Source organism: Phasianus colchicus, chromosome 13 (genome assembly GCF_987193195.1).
Source record: "Phasianus colchicus chromosome 13, bPhaCol1.hap1.1, whole genome shotgun sequence".
Lineage (NCBI taxonomy): Eukaryota > Metazoa > Chordata > Aves > Galliformes > Phasianidae > Phasianus > Phasianus colchicus.
In genome coordinates this window covers 14,359,829-14,379,254 of record NC_143448.1, presented here as the reverse complement: position 1 = coordinate 14,379,254, position 19,426 = coordinate 14,359,829, and the positions used below count along the sequence as shown (strand labels likewise).

Genomic DNA, 19,426 nt, shown 5'->3' with positions numbered 1-19,426 from the left:
GTGGTTATTTCCAACATGGATTTAGTGTATAAATGGAGCGTGACTATTCCTTCCTCTTCAGGAAGCATTTGTAATGCACTTTTACATGATAACAGCAGCGCATTGCTTACAGAGTGTAACTACTACTTCCCACCTTACTATCTCATCTTTCCAGCCCACTTTTGCACTCTGCTGTGCTGTGTGAGCCCTGAAATCACCAGTAATGCTCCCTTTTGGCTGTAAATCTGGGCAGATGCTGACACTGCTTGAGGAGGGGTGTAAGAGATTATTCTTTTACATCATTGTCTCAAAGCTTGTTGGGGACACAGATGAAACAGCAAATCCTGATTGCCTTTCTTCAAAATCAGCAGTATGTGTGAGGCATGCTATGAGCAATGCCATTCAAACTGCTGCTTCAAACAAAATGAATACGCTTTAACATCTTTTAGTGGTTTTTTAAGGCTTGACTTTTGCCTTGTGTTTGCCAAAATGGGACACAAAGCTTAATGATAGTTTCTGAGTAGAGTAATACCTACACAGTGGTACTGCAATACAAAAGCTGAGGTGAGAAACAGGATCAGGGAATTAATCTTGACAGACTGTTCATTAGATTAATTTCTTTTCCTCTTTGCAAAATATTTACGAAGAAATTTTACTTTCATTGAAAATGTGAAATATTTTTCTAATTGACCTATGATGGTTAATTAGTATCTTTTGCTTCCCTACAGAAAGAATGCCATATCCAGGCAGTGGCTGTGATAGACCACGCTGGCTCTAACTGCACGATCAAGTATTTTTTTCCTTTGTCTTCCCCCACATTTTTAATTGTTTCTTTTAATGAACAGTGCCTTACCAATACCACTAGACATTTAATAACTGGCAGCAATTAGCCCATACAAGAAAGGAACAACAACTTCTTATGTGAAGTTTTAGAACTCATGAGGTCTCGGTGTTGATGAACTGACATTGCATGTGTGTTTCACTGAATATCCAACATGAGGCATGCAGAACACTGCTCAATCACTGGAAATTGGAAGATGTCAAGACTTCCTCACTGTCATGGTGGAAAAACATCAGAAAACTGAAAATAAAGGCCACAGAAAGGCTTTGCCATAGCCGTATCACACTATTTTTGCTGGCATAACAGGATATATTGAGGCAAGAAAGTTTTATGTTAATAGGATCTGCCATCTGTACATAGTTTTATTGACTATTTTAAGAATAATGGCATAGAAGCTAGAAACAAAATGCTGACTTGGGAACATGTGGGTCCCACAGTACATTAAAAGCTTGAATTGAGGCCCATGCACCCAAGATCATCAGTGAATGTCCGATACGGAAGGTGGTATGACATTTCTGAAGACACTAAGCAAATACAGCTTTCAAGTTTCAATTAAATTTAATGGATACTGGGCACAAAATGTCTTTACCATCTGTCAGCCTTATTCTGAAAGCTGGCTGCAGTGAACTCAATACTGCAACTTTAATTTTACCAAGTGGTTCACTCAATTAGTAAATATCAGACATTAAAAAAAATAAATAAATCTGATAGAACAAAAGAAAAATTGCAACGATGAAAAAAAACTAATAAGAAAAAAATACTTTCTGACTTAGGACATAACTGTAAATTAACCTTGGAATACACTGTTGTATGAATTCCACGGGATAGAAGGCTGACTCTAAACATTGACCAAAACCCACAGTAACTTTTACTTAAACAATACCTATCTAAGTAACCCACAGTGCCACTTCTGTAATATGGACAGTATTCCTTTAAGAATATCCAACGACTCCAATGCAGCAGCTATGTTATTTTATAAATCTTCTTAGCCAAATCAAGCTTTTAGGAGTCTATAGCACAGCATAAATACACAGATGAGACAAAATTGGAGAAATCAGCAAACACATTTACCCATCTTTGAAATTTATTACCAGAACATCATGTAAAAAGCAAAGCATGCAACACTGATTTTAATCTGTACCATATCACAGTTCACAAGGCAGAACTGAGAAAATGTGCTTTCCCTGCATTTTTCACAAGCATGGTAACAAGTTTAAGACTCTAGAGAAAGGTTCAATGGTTTCCAGTATACTTGTAAGTAGCTTGCAGATGTAAACAGCAGGCATAGGAAGAGGGAACAGTACACTTTTTAACAATAACAGTTGCTATGGGATCCAGATGGAAACATTAAAATACATTAAAAATGCAAAAAATAATTTGATTCAACATCAGCATCCTTTAGTGTCATTCTCAACTTGCCTACCCAGTTCATCAAATTTTGTACTAGTGCAATACCATGAGCTGTTTTATAAATGAGTAATTCTTCTGTTTTAAAGCTTATGGCTGCTAACAGTTCACTCATTCAACCAAGACTGCAATTGCTTGTTTCCCAATGCACCTGAGTATTAAAACCATTCCCTCTTCCACCGTAGAGAAGAGAGCATTAAAAACTAAACAAGCATGGTTACAGTTTGCTGCTCTGTGCACAATCCAAAAGCATTTGCTTTTTCAAGTGAACTTTGACGTGCTGAATTTAGTTGGACTCAAAAGAGACATCCCTTCCTGTGGGGAGGATCAAGAGGGCCTCCCTCATCTTAAAGACCCTAAAGTACTTTTCATCAATTGTTACTATTTGTATTTGTCATCTCAAACCAAAGTAAAGGAATCAGATTTTTTTCTATATGGATGAATAAATTCAGTTTCTTCTTATGCAGTATCATCAGCAGAAGCCTTGGACTGCAAACAGTGCAAAGATGCACTTCCTAATTTAAAGAGTTTCTGTTGGAATAAAGGACACATTTTCTATTGTCCTTTCAGTATAACTCACTCCTTACAGTTGTGACTGAACTAATGCTGAATTATAGGAAATTATGCTGAGAAAGCATAACATTCATATGATACATATAATAAAGCTCTGCACTGGATTCTGAACTGTTTTTACACATTAGTGGACAATGTGAAAATACTTTCAAATTTCCACGTTATTTATCTAAGGAAATTCGTCAAACTTATTGCTGAAAAGAAACAAAAGCCATGCAGTGCCATGAACCCAACATAAACCATCCTAGGCAGCAAGAGAAGAAAACAATTAATAATAGTGAAGGAGAAATTAAAGGAATCCCAAGTTTGCCTTTTCCCCCAAACACAGCTCACGCTTCTGCATCAACATTCTTGTAGTTTGATGTATTGTATTTTTAAACATTCTCTGCAGCATAAATAGCTTTCCATATCTTTTCAGTCTAATGGAAAATGATAATAAACACAGGAAAAGGAATTTTCAAACCCAGTTGGAAACAATTTGCATTTGCTTTAGGGAGTATCCTTTTATAATTGAAGAAACAATTTTGAGCAAGCGTGTTTCTCCCATCCCTTTCAGCCTTACAAGTAGCACAGTTGTGGATAAGTTGTTAAATATCCCCACTGAGCAGTGACAATAAATCTGGTAATTAGGATCTATGTAATAACAAGTCACAGTTATGAGGCCCTGTGAGAAACACTCAAAACTCATCTTCCACCATAACTCCCCAAGTGCCGCACGTTCTCTGAGCTCTGTGAGCACTCACTGCATTGTGTCAGCATTACAGGCAATCAAGCAGCTTTAACATCTCTTTGTAAATTTCATCTATTAACACACACTTGCACATTTAAATAGATGTTGTGCTACCAATACCCAAACATAAATCTTCAGAGAAGTCTTGATATGAACACAGGATAGAAAATGACAAAGGCAGCAAAGACAGCCTGCTGTGGGAAAGATTATTCAGGGGTATTTTCCTGAGGGGATGTTATGGCTGGGATCTCAGAGCTTCTCTTGTACCACAGCCATTTCTGTCCTACTATACTGTGTATCACACTGAGAAGAGCAACAATTACTGCCAACAGACCTTGGTTGGAGAGGAAAGGCAGAAATTCCTTCCTGCTGCTGGTCAGAAAATGTTCTATTTATGATCCATTTCTTGCTCTTAAAAGGAACCAGTCCCAGGAGTAAAATAAGAGAGTTTGCAAAGCTGTGCCCTGTACTGTTCACTATGCCAGTACAGCACACTGGGGACTTTAGTCCCATATTCTTAATACAGACGTTTAGGGGCTAGAAACAATAACTGCCATGGACAGATTTCTTGGTGGGTTGTTAAAACATGATGGTTTTATCATCGTATGCAGTGCTGTTCAGCTTAGTACTATCATAAATTTTATCAAACTTTTACTGAAGTTACGTATTTACTTTAGGAGGACAAAATTTGCAACTGAAAGACACCAGTGCAATAGAAAAATAGATATTGTTTTACCTGCGTGAGGTTGAATGCAGTTTATTGCCTGAGCTGCCATGGTCACAGTCTCATCTTTGCAGGCTTTGTCCTTAACCCTTCACTCTTACCCAAGACACGTGGCAGAAGACTTGTACTTTATTTTCTTGAGCATCTCCAGCAATAGTGATAATCTACCATACTCACCAATTGTTCCCCTGTAGCATCATCTGCTGTGAAGGAGATCAGCACCCACATAATGTGAACAGTCCCCACTACCAGACAGGCACAGCAGAACACAGCATTCAGTTTATGATCTACAATCGTATATTTTTCTCTTATTATTTCCACACCTTTTGGTTCATTATCACTATTTATTTCCACAAATCATCTCAAGGAATCACCTTCTGTCCTCAGCTTACACACTGAAAATGTCCAAGCCTGCCAGCATGTCACATTAAGGCTGTTTCCCTCCACCTCTCTAATATTCCCCACAAGCCCTGGTTCACCAGTAAGTTGGCTGTACATCTAGGAAAAGATAAAAAAAATTTTTGTTATCTCATGAGATCTTTCTAACATTCAGCATGGCCTTTGATTTGGTACGGCTCCACAAAATAAGTCCAAAATCTACTTTGGAGTGCTACTGTGAGGGCTGGTAGATGCTGGCGAGGAAAGCACACAAAGGAAATGGCAGCTTCTTTTTGAGGAAAATATGAAATATTTTGTGTGTGGGAACAAATTTCACTCCCTGTTCCACTGGCATAATTTTCCTGACATCACTAAGGTGCATGTGGATGAGAAGAGCGGCTGTTGGGAGGATGGAAGTCTCAGCTGATAAAGGATCAGTGATCAGTGATCAATCAGCTTTCATTACTTGAACATGCATTCTATTTTTTTTTTTTTTTTTTCATGGAACAGTATTTTCTGATGATTTCTCCAAAATCAGGAGAGTATGAACTTCCCATCAGAAGAATTCAGAATTTTCCATGTGAAAGCCAAGAGAGCTTCCTCATACAACTCATCCTGCTCTGCTACAAACAGCTAAAACAAAAAGAAACTTAGCTTCTGCAGTACCTCTGTGCAGGCTCGCTCTCTGACAGAAAGAAGAGCTGCCAGCAAAAACATTCCTTACCAATAATTAATTCCTCTCTATCTCACTGTCGTGTGTCAGCAGAGCCTGCAACTGCATCACGTCTGCAAAATCACATGGACAGGATCTCCATGGTGACAGTGTCATGCGGTCTGCAAACATCAGCTGGCTAGTCAAGGTTACTTTGGCAACCCAAGTGTCACAGGTAATGATCCAAATCTTCTTCAGATTTATGCTAGAATCATCTGAATTAAGAACTTGGCTGTTTTTCATTTTAGGACTGGTTCTGCTTTGTTGCTGTTTGTAACAGCCACTATTTTCAAGAGCTATCTCCATTAGCATTACAAACATTAGTATTAATAGTATTTATTTAAGCATCATTTGTACGCAGTAATGAAGAAAAAGATGCATGCTGCAGACTATTCTAGCTGAGATACCCCATAAGCAAAGCATTTCATACTACGGCTTTCAAAAGTGCCATGAGGCAACATGATTTTTATTATCAGACACACTGATCTATTAAAGGCTATGCTGTCTTTAATATCAGCTGTGAGCTGCATTATAATGGCAGACGCTCCTCTCAGACCAAAAGTTGTTACCTTCATGCCATTGGAATAGACAAGTTTCCACACTAAATGTGGCAGTCCATACAAAAAAAAGTCCTATGCAGTTTCTGTCTTCTGGTTTATGTTTTTTAGCTTTGGTCTGTGGAAGGGAGGAAGCTCAAGGAGCCAAGGACAATAGTTCCCGAGCTTGCTGGTAGCTCTGAGCAGAGCAAACTGATATTCCTTCCTCTGCAGATTTTGCCAGTGCTAGGCCATGGGATGTAGAGAGCAAAAGTACATCTCCCTTTTAGGCTGCATTTGCAACAGCCCTGTTAACGTGGCTTGTGCTAAGATCAGAGACAGAACTCCGGTGCTCTGGATGCAGCCCTCCTGTAATGCACACACAGCGAGCAGCTGCTGGGCTCCCCTGCACTGTGGACTGTGTCTGCCTGCTCCTCAAAGTGACCTCAGTCAAAATGCAGTCCTGTTGTTTTGCTGGCACATTTCCTCCTCCTCACTAATAATGACATGTCTCTCCCATATTAAGGCAACATGATTAAGTGAAATAATATTTCACTCTGCAACATATTGAATTCTTTTAAGCTTTTTTTGGTGAGTTTGCAGTGTGTTTCTCAGGCTGTCTTCCATGCAAGCTTTTGTGAAAGAGCTGTTTGTCTGTGATTACTGAGAATCGACACAGGTATTCTGGACAAAAACATCCTTTTGCTCGCAGGCACTGTTTTCGACCACAACAAGCTTTCATGGGAACAACCAGCATTTGTAAGAGGAGTATTCTGCTTGCACCACATAGCAAACAGCTAGCAGGAGAGTGCTTCTAGTACTCAGCTGCTGTAACAATAAGTGTGGTATTTACAGGACTCTGAATAGGCTCCACTCCTGCTCGTGTCAGTTCTTACCTCAGAAATCAAGGACTGGTCATATGCAAGACAACACATTGATCTTAGGGTACCTGGGGCCCAACAGCTACAGGGAAAAAAGCATGGAGAAAACTGAGATACAATCAAAATTAATTGCTGAAGTGTTAAGAAATTAGTATAGTCAGCAATTATTTTGATCTGATTAGAGAATTTTTAGGCCTGGGAGGAAGATAACTTGGGCTATGGAGCCTGCTTCCTTGCAATGAAGCTAATACATCACATCATCCTGCTAGTACCCATCTGAAACCAAAAATGATTTGAATCTGACTCATCTGTTTTCTGCTATTACACTGAACTCTTGCACCACTGTCTTTTCCTGCATACATGCAAACAGAAGGTCACTTTTAAATCCCTTTCATTCTTCCATTGCTATTCCCAGCTGCAAGGAACAGCTCCAACATCCACTCCCTCCTGCTGCCTGTCAGCGAGGAGAGACCTTTTTTGCTGGAATACCTTTTTGCCTCACTGTATGTTGCCATAGCAGCAAGACTAAAACCAGACCCAAGATGAGAAAAATGTCAAAGGAATAAAAACTGATGCTACAGGCAAATTCTGACTCAAGTCCTTCCTTGGCTACCGAAGAGATCTGTTACATTATATGTTTTTTACATGGAGAACTACAGCTGCACAACTGTACTTTTCACTCTTGCCTTATTCCAACAAGCTCCTGCTGACATCAATGAGTATTTGTTTTTGTCTTGATGAAACTCAAAGAAAAAGAGATTTAAAGCCTCGCCATTACAGAATAACTGAACCAAATTTACCAGCTTTTACTTATGAAGTCAACAGGAACAAAGCAGAAAAAAAGTAAGAACCAATATTAAATTAAATATTTATAACTACCAAATAGGACCTAGATTATAAATCTGGTGGGAGTTCTTCCTACACAGTAAGCAGGGGAAAAAAGACTTTGAAGTTGGATCCACCAACACAGAGAATTCTTCAACAGTTAAAGCATTTTGGTTGTAAGACAAGTACTGCAGAAGGAACATCTCTATTAGACTATGTGTATTACCTTAGAAGAGCCTGCAGAACGATAAGGCAAGCAAATATTGATTTGAACTAGCACAGTGTAGCTTCTCTCATTATCACTTATTATTAGCATAAGCTTGCGGAAAAAGGTAATCTTTTGCAACAGCAATTAATACTGTAAAAAATTTCCTTTTTAGTTTCAAAGTCAAGGGTGTTCTCTGAAGGGAGATTTGGTGAAATAAATCCCCAGAACACGGAGCGGAAGAAAAGCCACGTCTTGTGAATCAGCAAGAAGCTTTTAGAATTCAATGGTAGAATTTCTTTAGAGTAGCAATAAAGCCAGAACTCCTGAACACAGATCCTCTGCAGCCATCTGTCTAGTCAATAGCAAAATACAACCATATCAACTCTAGATAACCAGTCTGAAAGTGAGTACAATGTTATGTGGAAAAGACAGAACTACTGTGATAAAAAGTTCCTCAAACCCACTGACCCTCCCTCCTACACTATGCTTCTGGTTGCTGCTATATATCTGTGAGCCTCTGACTCCCAGCTGCTGCCTGAGTTGTTGGGATTGCTGATAGAAATTAAGGTAGCACAGCCCCAGATTTTACTAGCACACCAAAGCCCACATACAGGATCTTAGAACTGATGACCTTCATTCCCTTTATTCCCTCATTCTGAGCAATAACAGGTTATACTAAGCTGCAGCCAACTGTTCACGTAAGGATGCCCCAAACACTCCTGATTTTGGGATATTCAAAAGTGAAGTGGTTCACATTCCTCTCCAGCAAGAATCTGGTTTGCTGTGGAGCAGCAGCCGTTCTTACGCTGTGGAGAAGTCCTTTGGCTGCAAAGGAGTTTTGGCAGCAGCAGGCAAAAGAAAGAAGCCCTTTGTATTTGGTTAACACGTAGCAGCCTCTTGTGTAAGTGAAATTCAAATATGAAGTTCAGTTTGGTCCATTTCACCAGTGTCTTCACAAGTTACAGCAGGAAATAGTTTATGACATTTATCACCTTGCAATTAAAGGCAGATATTTTTATCTTATCATCGATTATCAAGCTCCATAACATAAGTTTTTAAACTCTTGCCTCAGCCATGTTGCCTTGTGATCTCTTTGAAAAAACACTTGGAAAAAAACTGCACCAACCCACTAACATGTCTCATTTGTTCTCTATCCCATAAGCATATTCTAATACTTAAGAGAGTCGTGAAACTCCCCCTCCTCCACCCCCCCTTACGCACCCTTAATTACAAGCACACTGCTTTGTGCATTGTCGTCTTTCTAATTATAATGCCCAGACTGCAGAAGGTCAACGTTGTTGGTTTCCTCAGCACAGCCTTGCAGCAGCAATCCTGTCTGCTTGCTTCTCTGTGGGAAGCTGGCAAACAGAGATCTCTCTTCACACACAAGTGAAAGATTAGAGACAGCCTTTCTGGAACTGTATTGTTTCACAGCCATGTGAGAACTCCAAGTCTGAAATACTTCCAGAACCACAGTGTTTCACATGGACTGTCTAGACATTTGCAGAACACTTTTCAGAGACAGAAGAATCTTTTTCACTATATTCCTAATTGCCTCCAAAAGCAAACTAGCTGCAAGGTGCTCTAAGTCAATGCATGCCTTAACTGCCTCTGGGCAAAAGGATGGATGTCACCTCATGGGGTTAAAAACACATCAGCTTGCACTATATTAGGTGATTCTTCAATATGTGCTTACGTACATACAGTTATGCCAGATGACAACTGAAATGACAAATACTAAATTCTTTCTGCAGGACTCCATCAAAGCAACACTTAGGACTGTCACTACTTTGCCTTGCAGTAGTTATGGCTGTTGACCATGCCTTGTTTGCTCCTATTTCTTGAACATTATGGTAAGATACTGCCTCATGAAAACATATGCTGCTTCTCAAATGGTAGACGATTCCTTTTGGAAGACAGGCACAAAACCTGTGACCAACAAGTCTTCTGCCACTGTAACTCTTAATCATGTTTTCTAAACATTTCAAGGAAGGAAACTGAACCAAGCTTACTCCCAAAGACCTTCTATGATGTATTCTTCAGACAATGCTGAGCTTCATGTCACTATATGGGACTGCAAACAAACAAAATACATTTTAAGATTTCTGTACAATCTCAGTCTGCTTATCCAGAGTCTGAATCTTCTTTTAATACAAGTATGGAGAACAAATTGTTCTCTATTCCAGAACTACAGCATAAAATAATCCCAGACTTGGAAACTAAACTTATTGGTTACAAAATAGAGCAGACATTTAGACTTCTAGACAATAGAGATGTAATCATTAAACTGACTTGACGCTATCATTTCCAAAGTCTGGGAAGCTCCATACACAAATCCACCAACTGGGATCAGATTACACGAGCACATTAATTTTGTGTCAAAAAATACAAAATTGTTCTTTCACAACAATGGATGCTCTCCAATAAACTCCCTCCCTAGACAGTAAGTCAATTATGTAGATTCTTGAATCTCAGCGAGGTAAATACCAAAGGACTCTAAAGATCTAAATGAAAAAATATTTCTTCTCTATTTTCTTGTTTAAATTTTCTGGTTTCACAAAGTAGTGCCATGAGGATTGCAAATCTAATTACTCATAAGTCATAGTCATATTTTTCCATTATTCAAGAAGCTCTCTAAGCCAGATCTGACCATTGGGTGCTGCTCTATACCTTCATTAAAATTCTACATAAGCAAAACCAAACACCACAGATATATTAAATCATACAGTTGTAATATTAGACAGTGTGATTTGTGCTTATCCTCAGCTTGAGCTGGATCAGTTAACAGTAAGACCAAAGAGTGTGTGGAGTAAGACCAGTAAGACCAAAGTCTTACTGTATGACCAAAGTCTTACTGTTACATCTAGGTAAGATGAAAGGTATTTGAGTTTATTTTGTTGTTTACCAGATGAGTTTACAATATATTTTTCAGTCCCATTTGCTTTATTCGTTAATGTTTTTTATGGCACAGTTAAAAATGTTTCATTCTGAGACTTTGTTGAAGATTTTTAACCCTGTACCAACACAGATGATTTAGTTTACAATTTTAATGGCCATGCATGAATACTCATTTGGCTTAGTATTACGTTGATTGAAATCAAATTGCTGTGCAGTTCATAGCAAAAAAACTAACGCAGAAGTGTTTGTGTAACAAAACGCCACTCATTCAGCTGAGACAGCTTCTAATCTAATTCAATTAGGTGCTGATGTACCAAAAATTCAAATGGTGTGTACGAGCTACTTCAAGAAAATAGGCAAGAACTTCAAACACACAATGAATGAAAAACAAAAACAGACCCAACCAACCAGCATTTTGTTACTGCTGCTAAGGAACTGAAAGGTTATGCCCATTCTCTTCAAGAAACTCATGCAGGATGTAACCACAACATATAATACAGTAAAATGTATGTTATTCCCAAGATTGGTGTGGTGGCTGTTTTTTTTTTTTTTTTGTGATGGTTTATGAACCTTACTATGTTAAACCAATTGTGTATAAACAAAGATTTGAAGCTGCCTGTGATGAGCTAAGGCCTAATTTCTTAGTTTTTATCTTTTTTCTTTTTTTATAGATACAGTCTACATTCCCAACCACATGCACTTTAATACCACATAAAAAAACAGAACTTTGATACTCAAACCAGCATACTGTGTAAAAACAGAGCAGCTGAGAGTCAGATGTTCAGCTGAATACCCCAAAATATGCTGCCTATTTTATTTGAGCCAGTGGTCATAACATATAGATCTTCCCTGCAAAGTATCTTTGTGTTCATTCACAGCAGGCTGTCTATATATGTAGGAGCACTTTACTATCAACAATACATCCGCTCTGCTGCCTTGGTGTTAATTGACATCATTATCTGTAACGAGCAATAATATCATTAAAAAACTGCAATACCAAATAAAACTCACAATTATGACATTAAAATTGGATTATATTACCCTAAGAGATGTCTTCAAGTGTAAGAGTAATTTTGCTTTTAAAACTCATCTATGTTTAAAATGATTGAGAAGGATTTATGAGCCATTTTCATTAGGTGAGAACATTCATCTTGATTAATGATTGTTATGCACCAACTTAAAATACTATTTTGGATACAATCATTGCATTTTACTCAGGGTAAAATTATGTGAGCCTGAAAAGTAAACTTGTTTCCAGTGAAAGCTCCCTACTGCACTCAGAAAAGCAAAATACAGAGAAGTAATGCTGAAAGCATATTACCTACTAACGTCTATCACCATGGTAATTTTGCAGTCTCACAAATCGTTTCATTCTCTTCTGCTCTATTATATCTTTCTGCTCACTATCAGTCATGGAAAATGGCCAGGGGACCAATGCTGCCAATATAGCATCTTTAGGCAAAATGGACCATTTAAATATGAGTATTAAAACAAGTAGCTTCCGTTCTCTACTACTTCATAAAATAAAAGTTCCATAGATTGTTTTCAAACAGCAAAATAAATCTCTATGAAACTCTTTTTTTTTTTAACATTTTGAGAATGGCTTAAATTCTATGGCATAAACAGTAAAAATGAATTGTAAAGAAAACACATCTGAGTCAAATACCCAAGATAAACATAGAATAAACATCCTCTTATCGCTCATAGTTCTGTCCTTGGTGTCTAAATATATCCACTGTGCTTTGGTAAAGCTCTCCTTAGCTAGGTCTCATTACTCCTTTGCAAGGGTGCCATACCATCATGTCAGTTTAATACACAGGGTGCTGATTTGTTACTTAAAAGCCAGCTAATGTACTTCAGTAAGCAGACTACTCTTGTAAAATATTGCTTCCTCACAATAATTAATCAGCAGCTTGCTCCATTTAACAGGTTTGTTTCTTCCAAGAAGTGACATACTAGTTTAACACACACACAATCTCCTGTTGCTAATTTAATTAAGTGGAAGCACGTGACTAGTTTATCTTTAATAGTGCACATTTTCCTCAGCGGAATCTATCAGTGCTTTCTATGTTATTTCCTTCTCTGTTTGGTTTTTTTCTGCCTCACATCATCCATCAGGAACTGAGTCTAGATGTTCTTTTCTGTCCCGCCATTAGAGAAAGCCATTATCTCTGTGGCACACAAGGGCAAACAAAAATGGCAATCTGTCCTGACCCAAAAAACGTACCATGACTCACTGCTGTACTTCCAATTTCTAGTGTCTCATGTCTCCTAGAAAAGTACTTTCTGCCTGTGTATCTCCATACTTAATTAATTCTTAGCAGAGTGCTTACCAAGTAGATTAGAAAAGTACTGTAGCCGCAGGCTGCGTTTATGTTAATTGAAAGTTTCAGTCTCACACCAGTCAGGTTCCAACCTTTGTAACAGCAATATTTGAATACAGAACCAATGTTTATCAGAAATATTGCCAAAATACTTTTTCATGTCTGCTACTCGATTCCAAAACGTTAAGATATCGCTCCCCTGCAACTACCCAGCTTACTGAAACATGCAGAATTCTGAAATGAGAGCCCCTGGTGCATGCTCTGAAACACAAAGGCCTTCCATGATACTGAGGGAACCGAGGGGCTCAGCTGTTGGAAGCCAGAACTGGCAGTCAGAGATGTCAGGCTAACCCAAGATCTTTCCACTAACATGCAATATAACATCAGGCAAGTGACATCATGCTCTGCTTCCTTAACTATCTATTGCACTAATATTCTAGTATGAATATTTTCAGTATATGTAAAGCAACATGATGAAGATTCTAGATGGCAAATCTTTTTGCTTACACACACAGGTAATTCAACTGGCAGGCTAGACAATACAAACCATTTCAGAAGCTGTAAAGAAGAAAATAAAAAAGCACAAAATTAATTACTTTTAAAATTACATTCCATTTATGTAGCTGAAATTTTATGCAGTGTTTATAAACAATATGTAACAATTGGAAATAACTGACTTCCGCATACATGTTCAGCAGATTTGACAAGTGAAGCATGAGTTCCCTAAAAGAGCTCATTAACCCAACCTATTTTGTGGTAATCACAGCTAATACCACGTATCTGAGGTGTTACTATGGACCATCTTTAAGTCTTTTCTTCTTTCTTCTATCTCTTGCTTACAACAGAATCACGGCCATGTCACATTGCTATCAACCAATGCTGTGTGTGAAACCAAAGAAACTACTGGGTTATGTCACCACACAGTGATACAGCCAGGAAGGGCAGAAGGAATTAAGAAGTAATACAAACTCCTGTTAAAAAGCATTGCATGGGGAAGAAAAGTAAATTAAATTATATAGGTATTTGCTTGGAATTAAATTATTCATGGAAGAGCAGCAAGGACTCCATAATCAAGTATGCACAATGCTTTAGATGAAAAAACTGCAGTGCCTAATTAGTCCATAGTACTTTTAAGGTATATTTTTTCCTCCAAAGTACAGTTTGCTCCTCTACGCAATATTGCACTGAAATTATTTGGAGTTTTAATTAATATTTACTTAAGATAAGTATCTTGGGAAAAAAATTATTTGCAAAGTCTTTATTAAAAATCACCTTACTTGTGGCTCAGTTTTCATAAATTTGGAACTTGTGTTCATTACATATAATGTTAATGAAGTAAACCTTAAGTGAATTTAAGGGAAATAGCTTTCCCTTACTCTTCCCAAATTTTAAAATAGAATTAATTGAGTATAATTCAATCATGAACACAGAAGCAAGCTACCCTGAACTACTCAAGCTTTTCTTCTCATTTTGCTTTTCCCACATTCATACTTTGAAACCTACTACATCAGTACCACACAGCTCCCTGAATTTCTGTGATCTTTGATATGTGCAGGAAGCTTGTTTTAAATTTGTTGCATTGATGCTGCAATTTAGAATACTGTGTCCAGTTCTGGGCTCCCCACTTCACAAAAGATCTCCTGGAAGGAGTCCAGCAGAGGGCCACAAAGATGTTAAAAGGCCTGGAGCATCTCTTGTATGAGGAAAGACTGAGTGAGCTGGGTCTGTTTAGCATGGGGGAAAGACAACTGAGGGGGAATCTGATCAATGTTTTTAAATACCTAAAGGGAGGTGGGAGGAAAATGGCTGAAGCCAGGCTCTTCCCAGTGGCGTACAGCGATATGACAAGGAGCAACGGCCTAAAAGTTGAACATAGGAATATCCATACAAATACATGGAAGAATTTCTTTAGGGTAAGGGGTGGAGCCCTGGAGCAGGTTCCCCACAGGGGTTGGGAAGTCTCCATCTGTAGACATTCAAGACTCATCTGGATGCCTACCTGTGTGAGCTGCTGTAGGGCACCTGCTTTAGCAGGGGGGTTGGACTCGGTGATCTCTTGAGGTGCCTTCCAACCTCTGCAGTTCTGTGCAACTGTGACTTGTTTGTACACAGAGAAACAACGGTGATGTACAGATACAGCATTTAAATTTACTTTGAGCTACAGATGTTTACTTTATACAAAGGGAACAGAATCTCACACACAGGGAGAACAACGTTCTATGGCAGCGCAAAGGACAGAATATAAGCAGAGCTAATACCTGTACATCAGAAAAGCTGTTCATGAACAACTGCAACTGTAGTGCTATCAAGGAAATATTTGTGCTATGAGAACAAGCAGACTTTGCATTCTAATGTTAGAGAAGCAATAGCAGCAAAGGAAACATCAATATGTTTGTGGGAGTTTTCACTTCATGAAACATTATCCTTTTTGTGTATTTAGTGGTGGGTTATTATTTTTTTTTATTAGGGAACTTTCATACTTATAATGACATTCTAGATTATTTTGTATGCTTAGAAGAGTAAATGAAGGATCTAAATGAAGCATTTGACTTCAAATATGGGCAGAGAAAGGTGTCAATTCTCCAAGTGAGAAGTTTGTTTTCATCTAGCAGATAAAAGGAAAGTAACAGCTGCACAAGCCACTAGTATAGTGTCACTACAGGAAAGGAAAAAAAGGGCACAAGATGACACTTAGTATTAATAACAAGGTGCCAGCCTAATCTGATATTACCAGATTATCCTCTTACTATGTTAGAAGTAATTAATGTGTTGGTTTTCTCCATGTCCTCCCATATTGATACATGAAAGGCTTTTTGCCTTAAAGCTGAGATCACTGAAAGGCATGATTTGTCTTTGATGAAATTAAAGTCTCTGCCCTAGAGGAAGGTAAGGGGGTGTCACTCTTTTCCTAGCATGGGCTATACAGTTCTTTTTTTCCTAGAATACTGTTGATATTTAAAAGCATGCACTGAAATCGGTGCTAAACAATGCATTCAGCAAAAGAAGAAGAGATTTACAATATCTGAATTCTTTGAAGAGACTTGGCAGTGCTAAAAACAGATATGTTGTGATGGCTTTGTCCTCACCAAAACGCAGCACATACGGAAAATGTTCTTCAGTCCTCTTTCTTGTCATGGGATTACAACTTGGCAAGACTGTAATCTGAGATGTAAGGCTTCTACTGCTTTCCTTTGCATGCTAATAACACTGAAAACTCATGCAGAAAATGGAAAATTAAAACACATGAGAAAATGATTCCTTTAAAGGAAAATATTGTATCAGCAGGTATTTTGTAATGATATCACAATGCTATCAGTTGCACTGCCCTCCTTTCAGGTTTATGCTCTTAAACACAGCTTGATTTTGCTTCAGCAACTTACTACAGGGAAAAGCTCTGGCTCAGAGACAGAAGAATCACACTTGTATAAAAAATAATATTTAGAGCTGGCTAGACTTGCAGCATCTCTTATAGAGATTCAGGATGAAAAATGAGACTGATGATGCAGTGATCGTTACAAATTGAATTAATATGTGCTTTTCCACTCAAACACATCTGATGCACTGACTATGAGGCACAGCAATTAGAGTCTTCTGAAATGTATTTGGTGCTTTGATTCCACCAATTCCAATCACAGCTGATGCCAAAATATACTCCTGAATCTATGCTACAGTTGTTGCACTATTATTTGCAAAGTAAGGAGTTGGTAAAGATATTATTAGTACATCATCACTACAAGCTCATGACATAGGGTAACATTCACTGCCATTCACATACAAACACAAGGTACTAGCCTGATCTAGAAATATTATCAGATTACCCCCTTAGTTTTTTTAAAAAGAGTAAGTAATAATTCTGTTCAGCAGATTTCATTCTTCTTACTGGCCCTACAGCAGCGTAGCTCTTTGATACCATTACCTCTACATGAACAGTGCACTCCTTCACATTACTTCAGGCAGGAGAAGACAATGAATCTTCCTGCACACAAAACTAATCTGTAATCAGCATTCTTTTTTATAATATCAGTAGTCACCCACATGGACAAAAATATTCCAGATTTGAAGACTTTCCAACAAACCAAAAGAGTAATTTTTGAAGCAGGTAGCCTAGCATGAGGAAGAGGGGCCTACAGATAAGATGATGACATGTCCTATATTTTCCACTGTCACTTTCATGACAGAATGGCAGTTCTGTTTTACACGTTATCACTGCCACTCTTAACTGCTGTAAGTCCTGCAGAAAGCACTTGCACCTTCTATTTCTACAACCTGCTCTACCTTAAGTATGTATTTTCTTTTGCAATAATAAAAAGCTGAACAGAATTTTAATAGAAAAGTGCAACATGTATGTGTTATTCAACACATCAGATTTTATAAGAATCTTCAGTTTTCATTCTACTTAATAATCAATCCGAAATAATCTACTGCGTAGAGCTGATGATACACAGACCCTCCAGGAGGATGCTGACTCTCAAATACAAATTGATCAGAACAAAGACAAGTGGCCAAGTGCAAATTAAAGATTAGATTTGTAGCTATTGACAAAGAAGCAACCACAGAATTCAGCAGGTATGCACTGAATACTAATTTTGCTTTAAACTCTACTATTTCTGATGAAACACAATCCTACCAGACACTTAGCTTTTTACTTCACAACAGAATTTAAGCATGCCACATCTATAAATTATCTGGCATTTTAAACACTTGACAGCACGAACAAATAGCTACAAATCAGCAAGACTTGTACACAGCAGCTGATCTGTTGTATGATTTTGTTCATCTCATGAAGAATGATTCCTCAGTTAGACTTCCATCTGAAAAGATCTGTGGATTGTGTTATTGTTTTTCTTAGTTAAATCTTTCATCAATTAACATAATTAAATGGCTCTAGTGGCCTAATTGAGAATATAATTTTCTTTACTAGGCTTCATGGATATAAATCTGAGATTAAAAAAGTAACCTTCCTAAGCCAACACCAACTGACAACGCAGTGACACAAATAGTTCTACACCATAGGAATAGTCCATAGCCTAGAACCTGAACTCCTTTGAATCAATAATAATTGCATGCCCTGAAGAAAATTAAGTCGCTTCCAATTCCGTCCAGAGCAAGTTCTGTCCCACTGCTAAATTCACTCAAGCAGACTGCACTGAAGAGGCAGGGTAATCCTCATCCTAAACAAAAGCCAATGAACTTAGGAGTCCTTTTACTGACTTCCATAGCGTTTGGATAAGGCACAAAAAGACAAATCAGAACACTGGAAGAGATTCTATCCTAATGACCTCATTGACACACAGACAAACCTTCACTGCTCAACACAAATAATACCAAGGTAATTCTCTATAACAATTCTTGAACATTACCTTGAATATTAATCAGCAATCATCTAGACATCACTTCATCTGTTCTACAATTTGACAGGGACATGGGATTTGTATTGTAATATGCTTTTGGATGAAACCCAATTCATTTGTGAATTAATATTTGCAGAAAGAATACATGAAAATAAACACAGATGCAGAGTTAATAAAGCATGACAAGCCTTTCATATGCAGATAAAAACTTTTCTGTATGTGATGACATAACTAGGTATTTAATATTAAGCATTAGGAATGGTGTCCCATGGTTGAGGCTCCTTTGAATTTTTCCTTAAAATATGTTCCTTTTTATGTCAATTAATGGATTCGACCTCAACTCTACGAGTCAATTTCTAGTCAGAAGACAAGTGCATTCTTCCATGAGCCTTTGGAGAGGGTGACATTCTGCCACAAAAAGCTAGTCAAAACACTCCTTTCCAAATGCCATGCTGGAAGTCCACGTCTGTCACTCTCACTCAAACACAATTATTCTCAGTGCTCCTAAGGTCAGGATATTTCCTCAGGAAACAGCAGTGGTAAAAATTGTGGTTGTACTGCTTACTGACTAATGAACAAGACTGAGAACAATCAAATGAACGTGGATATTTCAAGAAAATCAGTCTTACTCAGTAGGAAAGGAAAAGCAACCAAATGTCAGACTGCAGGGCCAGAGGATGTTACAGTTACATTTAAAAAAGAAAAAAAGAAAAAAAAAAGAAAAAAGAAACTTCTCAGAACAAAAACATGCACCAACCTTTCCTAACTCTGATTCCAATTAGTCCTCAGCTATGACACACTTTTCTGTGCATCATATTAACTTTATCTTGAGCATATGACCTAAGTTACTTCTATACTCACAAAAATTTATCCCAAAATGATAATGCCCAGAATGAATAATAATTCAGAAATACTTTGCAATTGACTGAGGACATCTCTGGTACTGTTACATCCCTGAAGATATAGCCAGTAATTTCTTTGTAAATTGCCAGATAGATCATGAAAAATGAGCAGGCATGATAAATGAGCTCTAGTTTTCTAGACTGCATTTTTTAACAG

General features: G+C 37.9%; 1 protein-coding gene across 2 annotated transcripts in view; it reads right to left on the bottom strand.

The window, feature by feature from the left end:
* VAT1L (vesicle amine transport 1 like) overlaps positions 1-19,426 on the bottom strand; it is a 47,320-nt gene that overhangs the window by 4,189 nt on the left and 23,705 nt on the right. The gene's annotated exons all lie outside the window — the stretch shown is intronic.